This window comes from Symphalangus syndactylus, chromosome 7, assembly GCF_028878055.3.
Source record: "Symphalangus syndactylus isolate Jambi chromosome 7, NHGRI_mSymSyn1-v2.1_pri, whole genome shotgun sequence".
In the NCBI taxonomy this organism is placed as follows: Eukaryota; Metazoa; Chordata; class Mammalia; order Primates; family Hylobatidae; genus Symphalangus; species Symphalangus syndactylus.
In genome coordinates this window covers 143,794,890-143,813,753 of record NC_072429.2, presented here as the reverse complement: position 1 = coordinate 143,813,753, position 18,864 = coordinate 143,794,890, and the positions used below count along the sequence as shown (strand labels likewise).

The window sequence follows — 18,864 nt, the reverse complement described above, 5'->3', positions numbered from 1 at the left end:
CTATAAATTATATATATACTTTTTTTATTTTTTGAGACGGAGTCTCACCCTGTCACCTAGGCTGGAGTGCAGTGGCACGATCTCAGCTCACTGCAAGCTCCGCCTCCCGGGTTCACGCCATTCTCCTGCCTCAGTCTCCTGAGTAGCGGGGACTGCAGGCGCCCACCACCACGCCTGGCTAATTTTTTGTATTTTTAGTAGAGACGCGGTTTCACCGTGTTAGCCAGGATGGTCTCGATCTCCTGACTTCGTGATCTGCCCACCTCGACCTTCCGAAGTGCTGGGATTGCAGGCATGAAGCACCGCACCCGGCCTTTTATATTCTTTTGAATAAATCAAACTTTATGTAATTTTATGTTTCTTCTCCATTAGCTTTTTAGTTGTACATTCTTTTTTAAGTGATGACTCTAATGATTAAATATGTCTCTTTGACTTACTGTGGTATACCTTAATATTTTTACCACTTCTTGAAAAATGCAAATTCCTTACGTTTCCTTTTGTCCCTCTCCTGCCTTTCATTATTATTGTCACTTATTTTGTACTACCTACTTGGAAACCTCACCAGAGAGTTTATTCTGTTGCTGTTTTTGATGGTAAATATACATTTAGAGTTACCCTTTCTAGTGTTTTTCATTCCTTTCTGCAGTTCTGTATTTTTGTCTAAGATCATTATTTTCAGTTTGAATATTTCCCTCTAGTATTTCTTGTACTTAAGTTAGCATTATTCTGTGAGCTTTTGTGTGTCTGAAAATGTCTTTATTTTCCTTTCTTGATTTTTTCCTTTATTCTATGGATATGATGTATTAATTGATTTTTGGACGCTAAACAAACCTTGCATTTCTGGGATAAATCCCACTCAGTAATGGTGTATAATTTTTATATATATATTGTAGAATTTGATTTGCTAGTATTTTGTTGGGGAATTTTGTGTGTATATTCATTTGAGATGCTGATCTGTTGTTTTATTGCCTGTTTTTGGTGTCAGAGTAATACTGTTTTCATTGAATGAATTGGGAAGTGTTCTCTTTTTTTTTTTTGGAGGAGTTTGTGAAGAATTGGTATTAAGCCTTTTTTCTATTCTCTAGTTCATTAGTTTCTGTTATATTCCTTATTTTCTACCTTCTGCTTGATTTGGGTTTAGTTTTGTTTTTTTGTTTGTTTGTTTGTTTTCCCCAGTGTTTTAAGGTAGAAGATTAGGTTGTTGACTTACTCACTTTAAAAAAAAATGTAGGCATTGAGGAAGGGGCCAAGATGGCCAAATACAAACAGCTCCTGTCTGCAGCTCCCATTGAGACCAACACAGAAGATGGGTGATTTCTGCATTTCCAACTGAGGTACCCAGTTCATCTCACTGGGACTGGTTAGGTAGTGGGTGCAACCCATGGAGAGGGAGCAGAAGCAGGGAGGCCCATCCCTTCACCCAGGAAGTGCAAGGAGCTGGGGGACCTCCCTCCCCCAGCTAAGGGAAGCCATGAGGGACTGTGCTACCTGGCCTGGGTACTACACTTTTCCCATGGTTTTTACAATCTGCAGATCAGGAGATTCCCTCATGAGCCTACACTACCAGGGTACTGGGTTTCAAGCACAAAACTGGGCGGCTGTTTAGGCAGGCACTGAGCTAGGTGCAGGAGTTTTTTTCATACTCCAGTGGCACCTGGAATCCCAATGAGACAGAACTATTTGCTCCCCTGGAAAGGGGGTTGAAGCCAGGGAGCCAAGTGGTCTCACTCAGTGAGTCCCACTCCCATGGATCCCAGCAAGCTAAGAACCATTGGCTTGAAATTCTCACTGCCAGCACAGCAGTCTGGAGTCAACCTGGGACATTCGAGCTTGGAGAGGGAAGGAGCACCTTCTGACATTGCTGAGGCTTTAGTAGGCGGATTTCCCCTGACAGTGTTAAGGAGACCAGGAGGTTTGGACTGGGCAGAACACCACAGTGCAGCAAAGCAGCTGTGACCAAACTGCTTCTCCAGATTTCTCCTCACTGGGCAGGACATCTCTAAAGGAAATGCAGCAGCCCCAGTCAGGAGCTTACAGATAAAACTCTCACCTCCCTGGGACAGAGCGCCTGGAGGGAGAGGCAGCTGTGGGCGCAGCTTCAGCGGACTTAATCTTTCCTGCCTGGCTGTGAAAAGAGCAGCTGATCCTGACAAAGGGAATTCTCCCAGCACAGCACACCAGTTCTGCTGAGGGACAGACTACCTCCCCAAGTGGGTCCCTGAACCCCATGCCTCCTGACTGGGAGACACCTCTTAACGGGTCAAGAGACACCTCATACAGGAGAGCTCCAGATGGCATCAGGTCAGTGCCCCTCTGGGATGAAGCTTCTAGAGGAAGGAGCAGGCAGCAATCTTTGCTGTTCTGCGGCCTCCACTGGTGATAACCAAGTCAACAGGGTCTGGTTTGGACCTCCATCAAACTGCAGCAGACCTGCAGAAGAGGGGTCTGACTGTTAGAAGAAAAACTAACAAACACAAAGCAACAATAACAACATCAACAAAAAAGACCCCCACACACACCCAAAAACCCCATCCAAAGGTCATCAGCCTCAAAGATCAAAGGTAGATAAATCCACGAAGATGTAGAAAAACCAGTGCAAAAACACTGAAAATTCCAAAAACCAGAATGCCTCTTCTCTTCCACATGATCACAACTCCTCTCCAGCAAGGGCACCAAACTGGATGGAGAATGGCATTGATGAATTGACAGAAGTAGGCTTCAGAAGGTGGGTAATAACAAACTCCTCTGAGCTAAAAAAAAAACCATGTTCTAACCCAGTAAGGAAGCTAAGAAACTTGATAAAAGGTTACTGGAACTGCTAACTAACCAGTTTAGAGAGGAACATAAATGACCTGATGGAGCTGAAAAACAACACAAGAACTTCGTGAAGCATATACAAGTATCAATAACCGAATTGATCAAGTGGAAGAAAAGATATCAGAGATTGAAGATCATCTTGCTGAAATAAGGCATGAAGACAAGATTAGAGAGAAAAGAATGAAAAGGAATGAACAAAGCCTCCAAGAAATATGGGTCTATGTGAAAAGACCAAACCTACGATTGATTGGTGTATCTGAAAGCAATGGGGAAAATGGAACCAAGTTGGAAAACGCACTTCAGGATATTATCCAGGAGAGCTTCCCCAACCTAGCAAGATATGCCAACATTCAAATTCAGGAAATACACAGAACACCACTAAGATACTCCACAAGAAGATCAAACCCAAAATACATAATCATCAGAATCTCCAAGATTGAAATGAAGGAAAAAATGCTAAGGGCAGCCAGAGAGAAAGGTCAGGTCACCTACAAAGGTAAGCCCATTAGACTAACAGTTGATCTCTCTGCAGAAACCCTATAAGCCAGATAAGAATGGGGGCCGATATTCAACATTCTTAAAGAAAGAATTGGGCTGGGTGTGTTGGCTCACACCTGTAATCCCAGCACTTTGGGAGGCTGAGGTGAGCAGGTTACCTGAGGTCAGGAGTTCGAGACCAGACTGGCCAACATGGAGGAACCCTGTATCTACTTAAAAATACAAAAATTAGCCAGGCATGGTAGCACATGCCTGGGAGGCACAGGTTGCAGTGAGCTGAGATTGTACCATTGCACTCCAGGCTGGGCAATAAGAGCAAAACTCCATCTCAAAAAAAAAAAAAGAATTTTCAATGCAAAATTTCATATCCAGCCAAACTAAGTTTCATAAGTGAAAGAGAAGTAAAACCCTTTCCAGACAAGCAAATGATGAGGGATTTTGTCAGTAGCAGGCCTGCCTTACAAGAGCTCCTGAAGGAAGCACTAAATATGGAAATGAAAATCTGGTACCAGCCACTGCAAAAACACACCTCAGAGAATACTATAAACACCTCTACACAAATTAGAAAATCTAGAAGAAATGGATAAATTCCTGGACACATAAACCCTCCCAAGACTAAACCAGGAAGATGTCAAATCCCTGAATAGACCAATAACAAGTTCTGAAATTGAGGCAGTAATTCATAGCCTACCAACCAAAAAAAAGCCCAGGAGCAGATGGATTCACAGCAAAATTCTACCAGAGGTATAAAAAGGAGCTGGTACCATTCCTTCTGAAACTATTCCAAACAATAGAAAAAGAGGGACTCCTCCCTAACTCATTTTATGAGGCCAACATCATCCTGATACCAAAACCTGACAGAGACATGACAAAAAAAAAAAGAAAATTTCAGGTCAATATCCCTGATGATCATTGATGTGAAAATGCTCAATAAAATACTGGCAAACTGAATCCAGCAGCACATCAAAAAGCTTATTCATCACGATCAAGTCAGCATCATCCCTGGGAGGCAAGGCTAATTCAACATATGCAAATCAATAAATGTAACCCATCACATAAACAGAACCTGTGACAAAAACCGCATGATTATCTCAATAGATGCAGAAAAGGCCTTCGATAAAATTCAACATCGCTTCGTGTTAAAAACTCTCAATCAACTAGGTATTGATGGAACATGTCTCAAAATAATAAGAGCTATTTATGAAAAACCCATAGCCAATATCATACTGAATATGCAGAATCTGGAAACATTCCCTTTGAAAACCGGCACAAGACAAGGATACCCTCTCACCACTCCTATTCAATGTAGTATTGGAAGTTCTGGCCAGGGCAATCAGGCAAGAGAAAGAAATAAAGAATATTCAAATAGGAAGAGAGGCAGTCAAATTGTGTCTATTTGTGGATTACATGATTGTGTATTTAGAAAACCCCATTGTCGGCCAGGCACGGTGGTTCACATCTGTAATCCCAGCGCTTTGGGAGGCTGAGACAGGCAGATCACAAGGTCAGGAGATTGAGAACATCCTGGCTAACACGGTGAAACCCCGCCTATACTAAAAATACAAAAAAATTAGCTGGGCGTGAGCCAAGATTGTGCCACTGCACTCCAGCCTGGGCAACAGAGCAAGACTCCGTCTCAAAAAAAAAAAAAAAAAAAAAGGAAACAACAGATGCTGGCGAGGCCGTTGAGAAATAGGAATGCTTTTACACTGTTGGTGGGAGTGTGAATAAGTTCAATCATTGTGGAAGACAGTGTGGTGATTTCTCAAGGATCTAGAACCAGAAATACCAGTTGACCCAGGAATCCCATTACTGGGTATATACCCAAAGGATTGTAAATCATTCTACTATAAAGATAAATGCACACATACATTTCTTGCAGCACTATTTACAATAGTAAAGACTTGGAACCAACCAAAATGCCCATCACGGATAGATTGGATGAAGAAAATGTGGCATATATACACCATGGAATACTATGCAGCCATAAAAAAGAATGAGTTCATGTCCTTTGCAGGGACGTGGATAAAGCTGGAAGCCATCATCCTCAGCAAACTAACACAGGAACAGAAAACCAAAAACCATATGTTCTCACTCATTAGTGGGAGCTGAACAGTGAGAACACATCAACACAGGGAGGGGAACATCACACACCGGGGCCTGTCAGGTTGTGAGGGACAAGGGAAGGGAAAGCATTAGAACAAATACCTAATGCATGTGGGCTAAAAACCTAGATGACAGGTTGATAGGTAGCAGATCACCATGGCACATGTATACCTATGTAACAAACCTGCAGGTTCTGCTCATTTGTCCCAGAACTGAAAGTAAAATTTCTAAAAAATTTAGAAAAAATTTCTTTAACTTTAAATAATGTAGGCATCAACAGCTACAAATTTCCCTGTAAGCACTGATTTAGCTGCATCCCACAGGTTTTGATATGTTGTGTCTTCCTTTTCATTCATCTCAAAGTATTTTCTAGTTTTGCTTGGTATTTCTTGTTTGACCCATTGGTTATTTAGTACTGTGTTGCTTAATTTTTACATATTTGTGAATTTAGCAAATTATTTTCTGTTATTAGTTTCAGTTTCATTCCATTATGTTTAGAAAACATAATGACAAGGAAACTTGTACAATTTCAGTCTTTTTAAACTTATCAAGGCTTGTTTTATGGCCTAGCCTGTGATCTATCCTGGAAAATATTCCATGTGTACTTGAGAAAAATGTGTATTCTGCTGTTGTTGGGTGGAGTATTCTCTAACAACTTATATGTTTGTTAAGTCTAGTTTGTATATAGTGTTCTAAATCTTCTACTCTTGTCCCTCAGTATCCATGGGGGATTGGTTCTGGGAACCCCTTCAAATACCGAACTCCACAGATGCTCAAGTCCCTTATATAAAATGGTGTAATATTTTCATATAACCTATGTATATCCTCCTCCTATATACTTTAATACAATGTAAATGCTATGTAAATAGTTGTTATACTGTATTGTCTAGGGAATAATGACAAATCTGTATATGTTCAGTATAGATGCAACCATGCTTTTTGTTTAATTTCCAAATTTTTTTGTATCTGTGGTCACTTGAATCCATTGATGCAGAATCCCTAGTGTATTAGTCTGTTTTTACACTGCTATGAAGAACTACCTGAGACTGGGTAATTTATAAAGGAAAGAGGTTTAATTGACTCACAGTTCCACATAGCTGGGGAGGCCTCGGGAAACTTAATCATGGCAGAAAGTGAAGGGGAAGCAAGGCATGTCTTACATAACAGCAGCATTTGTGGGAGAGGGTCAACTGCCAAGCACTTTTAAAGCATCAGGTCTCGTGAGAACTCACTATTATGAGAACAGCATGGGGAAACCACCCCCATGATCCAATCACCTCTCACCAGGTCCCTCCCTCAACATGTTGGGATTACAATTTGAGAAGATATTTGGGTGGGGACGCAGAGCCAAACTATATCACCTAGATACAGAGGGCCAACTGTATTTCCTTGTTGATCTTCTGGTTAGATGTTCTATCCAAATTGAAAGTGGGGTTTGAAGTCTCTGACAACTGTTGTTAACTATGTATTTACCCCCAATTCTTTCAACCTTTCATTGCACGTACTTTCAAGCTCTGTTGTTAGCTGTGTATATATTTACAAGTGTTATAACTTACAAGTTGACCTTTTTATCATTATAAAATGTCTGTCTTTATCTCTGATAGCATGTTACGTTTTAAAGTCTGTTTTGTCATTATTAGTATAACCACTCCAGCATTCTTATGGTTGCTATATGCATAACACAGGGTATCTTATTTGATTTATGATTTTTCAACTTCACAATGGTGCAAAATCATTCTGTTTTTCACTTTCAGTACAGTAGTCAGTAAATTGCATGATATTCAACACTTTACTATAAAATAGGCTTTGTATTAGATTATTTTGCCCAACTGTAGGCTAATGTAAGTGTTCTGAGCATGTTTAAGGTAGGCTAGGCTAAGCTATGTTTGATAGGTTAGGTGTATTAAATGCATTTTTGACTTATTAGTCCATTCTAACACTACTATAAAGAAATACCTGATACTGGGTAATTGTAAGGAAAAAGGGTTTAATTGGCTCACAGTTCTGCAGGCTGTATGGGAAGCATACCAGCTTCTGCTTCTAGGGAGGCTTCAGGAAACTTACAATCATAGCAGAAGGTGAAGGGGAAGCAGGCACATCTTACATGGCTGGAGCAGAAGGAAGAGATACAGGGAGGAAGTGCCACACACTTTTAAACAACCAGATCTCCCAAGAACTCTATCACAAGAACAGCAGCAGGGGAATGGTGCTAAGCCATTCATGAGAAACTGCCCCCATGATCCAATCACTTCCTACCAGGCCCTACCTCCAGCATTGGGGATTGCATTTCCACGTGAGATTTGGGTGGGGACATAGATCCAAACCATATCAACTTCTGTATTTTCGACGTACAATGGGTTTTTCAGGACATAACCCCATTGTAAGTCGAGGAGCATCTGTGTGTCTTTTTCCATTCTTTTACTTCCAATCTGTTTATATCTTTGAATCTAAAGTGTATTTCCTATAGACAGCATATAGTTGGATATTGTTTTTTAATCCACTGTGACTGCCTTTTTTTCCTTCCTTTTTCCTTTCTGCCTTTTCTTTGAATTGTTTAGTCACATTTATTGTTATTTTTTGTGTAGTTGGCTTTACATCTGCCATTGTGCTCTTTGTATTTTGTATATCTTGTGTCTTTTCTGTTCTTCCATTCCTCCTTAATTTTTTTCTTTTGCACTGAGATTTTATTTTATTTTTATTTTTAGAGTCAGGTCTTGCCCTGTTTCCCAGGCTGGATTGCAGTGGCCTGATCATGGCTCTGTGTAGCCTTGAACTCCTGGGCTGAAGGGATCCTTCCTCCTCAGCCTCAAGTAGCTGGAACTACAGGTGTGTGCCACCATGCCTGGCTAAGTGTGTGTTTTTTTGTTTTGTTTTGCTTTTTTTTTTTTTTTTTTGAGACAGAGTCTTGTTCTTTCGCCCAGGCTGGAGTGCAGTGGCACTATCTGGGCTCACTGCAAGCTCCGCCTCCCAGGTTCACGCCATTCTCCTGCCTCAGCCTCCCGAATAGCTGGGACTACAGGTGCCTTTTTTTTTTTAATTTTATTTTTAGAAACTGGGTCTTGCTTTTATGTTGCCTAGGCTGGTCTCAAACTCCTGGCCTCAAGTGATCTTCCTGCCTCAGCCTCCCATGTGACTGGGATTATAGATGTGAACCACCATGCCCAGCTGCATTGAGTACAATTTTTCTATTATAACATTTTAATTTCTTTACTGATATTTTCACTTTTTGAAAGTTATTCTCTTAATTACTACTCTAGAGCTTACCACATACATTTTATCAGAATTTACTTCTGACTTATACTAGCAAAATTCAATGAGATAGAGAATTGTTACTCATATATAGCTCTATTTAATCTTCCTCTTTTATATACTATTGTTTTACAATTATATATTTGTTATAAACCCACCAATACATTTTTATAATTTTTACTTTACATAATTTTCTGTCAATAGTGGAAACAGAAAAGAAATAAGAGCAAGTATATATTGGTAAAGTTTTTAATGTTTACTTTCTTATTTACCATTTATGGTTTTCTTCATATGTTCCTGTACATTCAGGTTACCATATGCTGTCATTTCCTTTGTACAGTACAGCTCTGCTCTCATCCACCTCCTTTGTGCTGTTGTCATATATAATACATTTTTACATCTTAAAGCCTAAACAATATAATTATATAAAATCGATTTATAAAATTGCTTTTTAAATTAAGAAAGATGAAAAACATACATTTATACTGTCTTATATAATTAAAGAATTACCTTTATCTTTGTTCTTTGTGTTTTGGGTGGGTTCTTGTTTCTATCTGGGTTTACTTGCTTTCAACCTGAAGAATTTTCTTGGTATATTTTGTAAGGTGGGTCTAGCAGCAATAAATTATATTTCTGTTTATCTGGTAATGTTTTTATTTCATCTTCACTTTTGAAAGATAATTTGCTGGATAGAAACTTCTTTTTTTTTCTTCTTTTTTAGAGACAGTCTCGCTCTGTTGCCCAGGCTGGAGTACAGTGGCACGATCACAGCTCACTGCAGCCTCCGCCTCCTAGGTTCAAGTGATTCTCCTGCCTCAGCCTCCTGAGTAGCTGGGATTACAGGCACACACCACCATACCCAGCTTTAATAGAGATGGGGTTTCACCATGTTGGCCAGGCTGGTCTCGAACTCCTGACCTCAGGTGATCCATCCACTTCGGCCTCCCAAATTGCTGGGATTGTAGGCATGAGCCACTATACCCGGCCAGGATAGAAAATTCTTGGTTGAGAGTCTTTTTCTTTCAGAACTTTGAATATGTTATCCACTGTCTTCTGACCTCCATTAGTTCTGATGAGAAGTCTGTTGTTTATCTTATTGGGATACCCTTGTACATGATAAGTTGTTTTTCTCTTGCTTTCAAGATTTTCTCCTTGTCATTAACATTTAACGTTTTTACCATGATGTTTCTGAATGTTGGTATCTTTGTGTTTATACTACTTGGAGTTCTTTGGGCCTCTTGGATGTGCAGTTTAATGTTTTCCTGGAAATATCAGAAGTTTTCCACCATTATTCGAGTATTTCTTAAATAGTGGTAAAAATATATAACATGAGGATCAGTCTATATTCTTAGACATTTTTAAGTGTACAATACAATAGCAAAATGCTGTACAGCAGGTCTCTAGAACTTTCTCAAAACCTTGCATGACTGAAACCCTGTACCCACTGAATAGCAACTCCCCATTTCTCCCTCTCCCCAACCCCTGGCAACCACCATTGCGCTTTTTGTTTCTATCAGTTTGACTATTTTAGATACCTCATAAAAGTGGAACTATGCAGTATTCATCCTTCTATGACTGTCTTATTTCACTTAGCATAATGTCCTCAGAGTTCATTTATGTAGTTGCATTTGACAGGATTTTCTTCTACAATATTTTATGGCTGAATATTTTATTGTATGGATATACCAGATTTTCTTTACACATCCATCTGTTGATGGACATCTAGGTTGTTTCCACCTCTTGGCTATTGTGAATAATGCTGCAGTGAACATGGGAGTGCAAACCTATCTTCAAGGTTCTGATATTGGCCGGGTGCGGTGGCTCATGGCTGTAATCCCAACACTTTGGGAGGCCAAGGTGTGTGGATCATGAGGTCAAGAGATCAAGACCATCCTGGCCAACATGGTGAAACCCTGTCTCTACTAAAAATATAAAAATTAGCTGGGCATGGTGGCATGTGCCTGTAATCCAAGCTACTCAGGAGGCTGAGGCAGGAGAATTGCTTGAACCCAGGAGGTGGAGGTTGCATTAAGCCAAGATCGTGCCACTGCCCTCCAGCCTGGTGACAGAGCAAGACTTCATCTCAAAAAGAAAAAAAGAAGAAAAGATTCTGAAATAAATTCTTTTGGATAATTACCCAAAAGTGGGATTACTGAATCATACGATGGTTCTATTTTTAATTTTTAAAGAAACCTGTATATTGTTTTGCATGAGCGCACCATTTTACATTTCTACCAACACATCATCAACACTTGTTATTTTTCAGGCTTTTAAAAAATAATAGCCATTCTAATGTGTGTAGCAATACCTCTTTGTGGTTTTCATTTGCATTTTCCTGATGATGTTGAACATCTTTTCATATATTAATACCTGTTGACCATTTATGTGTCTTCTTGGAGAAAAAAGTTAGCCCATCTTTTTTTAAATGGGGTCTTGCTCTGTTGCCCAAGCTAGAGTACAGTGGTGCCATATGATGTACAGTGTACATCATAGCTCACTGCATCCTTGACCTCCTCTGCTCAATAAGTATCTTTATTTCTCACAGTTCTTGAGGCTGGAAGTCCAAGATTAGGGTGCAAGCATGATCAGGTTCTAATGATGGCCCCTTCTGAATTGCATACTGCCAACCTCTTGCTATGTCCTCACATGGCAGAGGAAGCAAAGGTCTCTGGGGTCTCTTTTATAAGAGCACTAATCCCAATTACGAGGGACCTGCCTGCATAATCACCTCCTAATTGTCCCACCTCCCAATACCATCACCTGTGTTTCAACATATGATTTTTGTTTGTTGTCTGTTGTTTTAGAGAGAATCTCACTGTTGTCCAAGCTAGAGTGCAGTGGTGAGATCATAGCTCACTGAGGGCTCAAACTACCAAATTCAAGCAATCCTCCTTCCTCAGCCTCCCAGGTAGCTGGGACTACAGGCATGTGTCACCACGCCTGGCCTGGGCCTTCTTTTATTGGGAGGTTTTTGATTACTGCTTCAGTCTCCTTATTTTAGGTATAGGTCTACTCAGACTTTCTATTTATTCATGAAATCAGTCTTGGTAGGTTGTATATTTCTGAGATTTTATCCATTTCTTCTACATTGTCCAATTCATTGGCATATAGTTGTTCATAGCAGTATCTTACAATCTTTTAATTTCTGTGGCATCACTTGTAATGTCTCTTTCATTTCTGATTTTGAGTTTTCTCTCTTTTATTCTTAATCTAGCTACAGGTTTGTCCATTTTGTTATTTTCAAAAAACCAACTGTTTTGTTGTTTTTTCTATTGTTTTTCTATTCTATTGCATTCTATAGATTGTATTTATTTCTACTCTAATCTCAATTATTTCCTTCCTTCTTACTTTGGGGTTAGTTTGTTCACCTCTAGTTCCTTGAAGTATGAAATTGGGATTATTTTGGATCTTTTAAAATGGAGGCATTTATTGCTATAAAATTCCCTCTTAGTACTGCTTTTGCTTCATCCCATAAGTTTTGGTATGTTGCATTTTTCACTCACGTCCATGTGAAGAGACCACCAAACAGGCTTTGTGTGAGCAATAAAGCTGTTTATTTCACCTAGGTGCAGGCGGGCTGTGTCCGAAAAGAGAGTCAGTGAAGGGAGATGGGGTGGGGCCATTATAGGATTTGGGTAGATGAAGGAAAATTACAGTCAAAGGGGGTTGTTCTCTGGCCGGCAGGGGCGGGGGTCACAAGGTGCTCAACAGGGGAGCTTTTGAGCCAGGAGAAGGAATTTCACAAGGTAATGTCATCATTTAAGGCAGGAACAGACCATATTCACTTCTTCTGTGGTGGAATGTCATCAGTTAAGGCAGGAACCCGCCATCTGGATGTGTATATGCAGGTCACAGAGTATATGATGGCTTAGCTTGGGTTCATAGGCCTGACAGCATTTCCATGTTTATTTTGAAATACTTTCTAACCTCTTTTGATCAGTTCTGTGAACCCAGAAAACCTGAGACAGGTCTCTGGTAATTTAGAAAGTTTATTTTGCCAAGGTTGAGGATGTGCTGTGACACAGCCTCAGGAGGTCTTGACAACATTTGCCCAAGGTGGTCGGGGCACACCTTGGTTTTATACATTTTAGGGAGACATGACACATCAATAAATATATGTAAGAAGTACATCGGTTTGGTCTGGGAAGGTGGGACAACTTGAAGCAAAGGCAAGAAGACTTGAAGTGGGGAGGGAGCTTCCAGATCACAGATAGGTGAGACACAAACAGTTACATTCTTTTGAGTTTCTAATTAGCCTTTCCAAAGGAGGCAATCAGATATACATCTATCTCAATGAGCAGAGGGATAATTTTGAATAAATGGGAAGCAGGTTTGCCCTAAGCAGCTTGAGTTTTCCTTAATGATTTTGGGGTCCCAAGATATTTTCCTTTCACAGTTCTTAGACCGTTGGTTGTTCTTCATATATTTTCTTCTGCACCTTGTCTGTCTCCTCTCCTGGTTCCCCTATTGGGTGTGTATTGATGTGCTTAAAGATATTCCACATTTGCCTGAGGCTCTATTCATTTTTTTAAACTTTTTTCTCTCAGTCATCTTCAAGTTTATTGATTCTTCTGCCAATTCAAATCTATTGATAAGCCCCATAAATTAATTTTTTATTTTGATTATTGTACTTTTCAACTCCAGAATTTTCATTTAGTTGCTTTTTAAATAATTTTTAACTTTATTGATATTCTATACTAGATGAGACATTGTCTTCATACCTAACTTTACTTCAGTAAGCATGGTTCATTTAGTTTTTTGAACATATTTATCATAGCTCCTTTGAAGTCTTTGTTAAATCTGACTTCTGGTCCCTCTCACAGGCAGTTTGTGTTCTTGCATTTTTCCTGTGTATGGGTCACATTTTGTTGTTATTTATTTATTTATTTATTTGCATGTCTCCTACTTTTTTTGAAAACAGACGTTTTAGGTAATACAGGAATTCTGGTTACTGGTTCCTCTCCCCCTTCTCTAGAGCTTGTTTTTGTTGTTTGCTAGTTTGTTTTATAACTTAGACTATTTCAGTGGCATACATTTCTTCACGATGTGGAGCCTCGAGCATAATCAGGGTCATCCTACAATGATAACCTTTTTGGCACAGCTGTCTCTTTCCCTGATCTGCCTATGAAGCTATCTACTTCAGATGGTATTACATCATTCTCATTAGGGTCCACTAATTGCAGGCTGATTGCTCTGGTGTTTTTGACAGTGCCCTAGGGCAGTGGTTCCCAACCTTTTAGGCACCAGGGACCAGTTTTGTGGAAGACAATTTTTCCATGGATTAGGTGAGGAGGGATGGTTCCGGGATGAAACTGTTTTACCTCAGATTATCAGGCAGTAGGTTCTCATAAGGAGCACGCAACCTAGATCCCTTGCATGTGCAGTTCACAACAGGGTTTGTGCTCCTATGAGAATCCAATCCTGTGGCTGATCTGCCAGGATGCAGGGCTCAGGGAGTAACGCCCATTCGCTCACCCACTGCTCACTTCCTGCTGTGCAGCCCAAAACCGGTCCATGGCTTAGGGGGCTGGGGACCCCTTCCCTAGGGCATGAATTGCTCAGCAGTCTGATCCAATTAAATTTGGGCAGGAATATTGTTTAAAGTCCATCTTTGAGGTTTGTTCTGATTCCAGAAGCTGTCTCTTTCCCTAGTTCTCTCTGATAAACCAGCCGACCTGTGGTTTAGTGTCTTACTAATTTAAAGAGCTATTTTTGAGAGTTACTTTAGGCTTGAACTTTCCCTACACTCTGTTTCAAATGAAGTCAGTTCTTTAAGAGAAAGCTTGAGAATTCTCTTATGGACTGCCTCTCCTCCTAGGCAAACTCTCTGAGCCACTTCCTTGGGCAGTGAGTGAGACAGTAGTCTATGGTCTTCCCATTGTGGAACCTCTGCCTATGAGCAAGCTGAGGCCAGAGCAGTTAGGTCCCAAATAGTCTTAGCCTGCTGTGCCTCTGCCCTTGGAGAGAGGCTGAATGGACGAAGGGAGCCCTTGTCCTGTCGGCCTCATTCACTGGAATTTAGCCTCTTTAACTTGGAGTTAGAGGGGATGAAAAGTGCTGGTGGCCTGTCCTCCTGGTGAGATATCGTAAGCTTTCATTGGAAACTGAGGGGAGAGGGAGCCCCTTCTTGGCCACATCTGCCTAGAGTGGACCATCTGTTGAGCTGGGGGTGAGGGAGGGGGTGGAGCAGGTTGTGATTCAAATGCCACAAACTCTCCAGGAAGGAGGCTGGTGGGGGGAGAGGGAAGTGAGAGAGAGGATGGAGGAGAAGAGGGGGAGAAAAAAACAAACAACGAATTCTACATGCTCTCCCTATTCTTACCAAATGTTAGTGGAATTTATTGCATAAATATTTCTTCCTTTGCTGTTTTCCCTTAGGGCATTTGCTGGAGACTTTAAATGGTTGTTTGGTTTGTTTTTTCTTTTTAAATAGTTCTTGCTTTGTTTTGCAAGAAGTGAATCCACTGAATTCCAGTTTTTACTGTTATCCTGGAAGTGGAATTTTCAAGTTTTATTTTTGAATAATATTTCTGGTGGATGTGGAATTCTAGCATGGCAGTTATTTTCTTCAAAATTAAAAAATGTCCTTTTGTCTGTTGTTTTCCACCTCTAAAATCACAAAGTCAGCTTTCAGTCTTATTGTTACCTTGAAGATAAATGTCTTTTTCCTTGTGCTGTTTTTTGATATTTTTTTCCCTCAGGTATTCGGTAGTTTTGACTGTGTTATACCCAGGTGTGGTTTTCCTTGTATCTTAGGATTCTTAGAGCTTCTTGAATGTGCGGTGGTATGGTATGGCTCTGTGTTCCCACCCAAATCTCATCTTGAATTGTACTCTCATAATTCCCATGTGGGAGGGACCCGGGGGAGATAATGGAATCATGGGGGAGGTTTCTCCCATGCTGTTCTCGTGGTAGCGAATAAGTCTCACGAGATCTGATGGTTTGATAAGGGGAAACTCATTTCACTTAATTCTCATTCTCTCTCTTGTCTGCTGCAATGTAAGATGTGCCTTTCACTTTCTGCCATGATTGTGAGACCTCCCCAGCCATTTTGCTAAGGCTGGTCTCCAACTCCTAGACTCAGGCAATCCACCTGCCTCAGCCTTCCAAACTGCAGGGATTACAGGCTTGAGACACATGCCTGGCTGATTTGTTCTGTTTTTGTATTTAGAGATGGGGTCTTGCTATGTTATGTTGCCCAGGCTGGCCTCTAACTCCTGGTTGCAAGCCATCCTCTTGCCTCAGTCTCTTGAGTAGCTGGGGCTATAGATGTGTGCCACCATACCCAGCTCTCATTTTTAGTTTCAATTTTATTTTATTTTATTTTTTTCTTTCCTTCCTTCCTTTCTTTTGTTTTTCTTTTTTTTTTTTTTTTTGAGATGGAGTCTCACTCTGTCACCCAGGCTGGAGTGCAGTGGTGTCTCAGCCTCCCGAGTAGCTGGGACTACAGGTGCCCACCACCACGCCCAGCTAATTTTTTTGTATTTTTTAGTGGAGATGGGGTTTCACCGTGTTAGCCAGGATGGTCTCAATCTCCTGACCTCATGATCCGCCTGCTTTGGCCTCCCAAAGTACTGGAATTACAGGCATGAACCACCGCACCTGGCCTTTTTTTTTTTCTTTTTTTGATGGAGAACTCTCACTCTGTCACCCATGCTGGGGTGCAGTGGCACAATCTTGGCTTACCACAACCTCCACCTCCCAGGTTCAAGCAATTCTCCTGCCTCAGCATCCCAAGTAACTGGGATTATTGGTGCCTGCCACCATAGTTTTCATTTCCTGCAGGTGAATCTTTTTAGTTTCCTGATTAGTCACTTAGGCCAGTTTTGTTGTTGTTCCATTTTCTCTTTTATTTGCATTCTTGTCTGAAGATTTGTTCCTTCCTCCTCCTCTTTAGGGCTTCATTCCCACTTTTGCAGAAACAGTTTAACGACCTCACCAATCTCCTCCAGGGCTCTTCGTTCCCTTCCCTTTCAGCTGAGCTGACCCTCCTCCTGGGCATCTTGGTAGCAGGGAGGGCATGTGGCAGGTGCCTGTGGGATGCAGTTTGCCAAGAGCCCTCCTGAAGCTGGGCTGCCTACTGTTGCTCCACACACTGCCCACGCCACTGGGACCCCTGTGGGTTTGTCTCTATCATGTATTTTCTCTCTTGATTTCTTATTTTTTCTTTCTTTTTTTCCCCAACATGCGTTCTGATGTTTGAGTGGGGTGTGTGTGTGGGTGTGTGTGTGTGTGTGTGTGTGTGGTGTGTTTGAGATGGGATTTCTCTATGTTTACCAGGCTGGTCTGGAATGCCCAAGCTCAAGCAATTCTCCCACCTCAGCCTCCCAAGTCTCCAGGATTAAAGACATGCACCACTGTGCCAGCTCTGAGAGTTAATTATTATAGATAAAAAGGCATAGAGGCCCTGCATGATATCCTCTTGAGAAAGGATTAAGTCTCCTTTTGACAGGAAGATAACATGCCATTGGATCACCTTATCAAAGGTTGGTCTTTATTAAGGCTGGTAGAAAAAAAAAGTCCTACTCATTGGTCACCTTTGAGGAAAGCTAGGAAACTGATTCATCACTCTGAAAACTGGTAAACAAAAGAATCGAGTATTCTGCCTTTACTAGATGTATTGTACATGTAGTATTGGGTACAATACTAGAAAGGCAGGATACCCAATTGATGACAAGAAGTTTAATTTCTCTTCATAGAAATTTTGGCTAAAAAACCAAGGAATGACAGAATTGAAACATCACTATTTCACAATCCCAAATTTGAAAGTGAATCTAGATAATGACCATTAAGTATGTTAACATCACACACAAAAAAACTAGACATTTTGTACCTCCTGATGGAAAAATATACCACTTATGAAGTTTTTTGGGATTTTTGTCCTAAAAAACTTGAAACCTAAGGTATTATCTAAAAAATCTGAATACAGAAATGATTGATGCTACTACCACATCCTTCTCCCTACCCTGCACCAAGAATACCTAACAGCAAGACATCGTATATTTAGGGCAAAACTCAGGAGATTGCCTCAAAAGAAACCAAAACTGAGCAAAGACAGCTCAGTTTTTAGTATTTAGGGGTGCTGTGGCCTTATAACCACCTCACTCAAGTACCTTTCCAGTTAACAAGTACACTCATACACCGGGGTCCCAAGCATCTTTTTATTGTCTCATTTGAAAATACACATAGCCGGCTGGGCGAGGTAGCTCACACCTGTAATCCCAGCACTTTGGGAGGCTGAGGCAGGCGAATCATGTGAGGTCGGGAGCTCAGGACCAGCCTGACCAACATGGAGAAACCCTCTCTCTACTAAAAATACAAAATTAGCCGGGTGTGGTGGCATATGCATGTAATCCCAGCTACTCAGGAGGCTGAGGCAGGAGGATCACTTGAACCCAGGAGGCAGAGGTTGTAGTGAGCCAAGATTGTGCCATTGCACTCCAGCCTGGGCAACAAGAGCAAAAAAACTCCCATCTCAAAAAAAAAAGAAAGAGAGAATAAACACAGCCAACCAAGGATCACCAGATATCTGAGGGAAATGGCAATATGAACTTTAGTGTGAGATGTTGGTTCTTGTCTTATGGATGCCTCTGTCTTGTGGTTTCTCATTTTGTTCACATTTATTTTGCCTCCTCCCAGCAAAATAACACCTAAAAGAATCATCTTTTAGACTTTAGTCCTGAGACTACCTTGGGGACTCAACTCAGATACCTCAGAAATTTTTCTCCCTACATTCAGGATGTTTATTTTCTAGGACACTGTTTGTAGGTTTCTAGAGTAAATTATGAAGTTTGCTTTTTTCCTTTCATACTCTGAATGGCAAAATCAATCCCTCTGTAGTACCATGAGTAGTTCACAGAAATCTATTGAGATTACTTAGCCCAATTTTATTTCATTTTATTTTATTTTATTTTATTTTTTGAGACAGTCTTGCTTTGTCACCCAGGCTGGTGTGCAGTGGCACAATCTTGACTTACTGCAACCTCCACCTCCTGAGTTCAAGCTATTCTCCTGTCTCAGCCTCCCAGGTAGCTGGGATTAGAAGCACCCGCCACTGTGCCCAGCTAAATTTTGTATTTTTAGTAGAGATGTGGTTTTGCCATGTTGGCCATGCTGGTCTAAAACTCCTGACCTCAGATGATCCGCCCACTCTGGCCTCCCAAAGTGCTGGGATTACAAGCGTGATCCACCATG

The 18,864-nt window shown here is 40.9% G+C and overlaps 1 protein-coding gene across 10 annotated transcripts in view; it reads left to right on the top strand.

Moving 5' to 3' along the window:
- Positions 1 to 18,864, top strand: part of LOC129486970 (zinc finger protein 252-like) — a 51,220-nt gene that overhangs the window by 10,778 nt on the left and 21,578 nt on the right. Inside the window, exon 1 of one of the 10 annotated variants that reach the window (XM_055287761.2) lies at positions 9,110 to 9,275. The exons of the other annotated variants lie outside the window; for them this stretch is intronic. The gene's annotated coding sequence lies outside the window, so the exon portion shown is untranslated. Of the gene's footprint in view, positions 1 to 9,109; positions 9,276 to 18,864 lie in introns of those variants that run through there. 10 annotated transcript variants of the gene reach the window in all.